Here is a 698-nt window from a genome sequence, read left to right on the forward strand (position 1 = left end):
CCACTCTTTGACACCAACGCCATCCTAGGTTTTTTGAAAGATGTTGTATTGCATGTTATTAGCCCCACACGTTCGTAGCGCTTCCTCTCATCAGAGGATGCCGCTGTGATAATTATTTTGAATAGCACATGCCTCTAGGCCCTTGTGGTTCAAGGGCTCTGGCGAGGCAGTAGTGCTATAAGCAGTTTAACATCTCGCATATTTTAAACAATGCATCATTCTTCTACGATGGATTGAGTTCCTTAAACTTTGAGTTCCTTAAACGAGCAGTGGCAGAAAATATGAAACGCAAATTGAATGTGCTGTTCGATTCCTCTGCATACAAGCCAATATTTTGGCGTCTATTGCTTACAGAACGTACTTTGAGCGTATTCGTGTAAATGAAGGTAAAAACACAAGTGGGTGAGTCAGAAAGACGTGAGAGACACGAAAACAAGCCTCACCTAGCTCGCCTAAATGCGGGAGGATATTTAGAGGAGACGCACAGTGGAACATCGGGCCCTCTATTGCCTATGCTGATGGGAGCACAAAAACTTACAGCCGAGTTTCTCATTAGAATCGGCAAAGCACGTGGTATGTGCGTCTCTTTCTGAAGCGACAAGACTGCTCAACACATTTTAGGCCTTTGTTCCTAGTACGAGGTCCAGCATGTACCTCTCAAGGCAGCAATGCATGGCTGCACTCGGGACTCTCTTTGG

This window comes from Dermacentor albipictus, unplaced genomic scaffold, assembly GCF_038994185.2.
Source record: "Dermacentor albipictus isolate Rhodes 1998 colony unplaced genomic scaffold, USDA_Dalb.pri_finalv2 scaffold_14, whole genome shotgun sequence".
Classification (NCBI taxonomy): Eukaryota; Metazoa; Arthropoda; class Arachnida; order Ixodida; family Ixodidae; genus Dermacentor; species Dermacentor albipictus.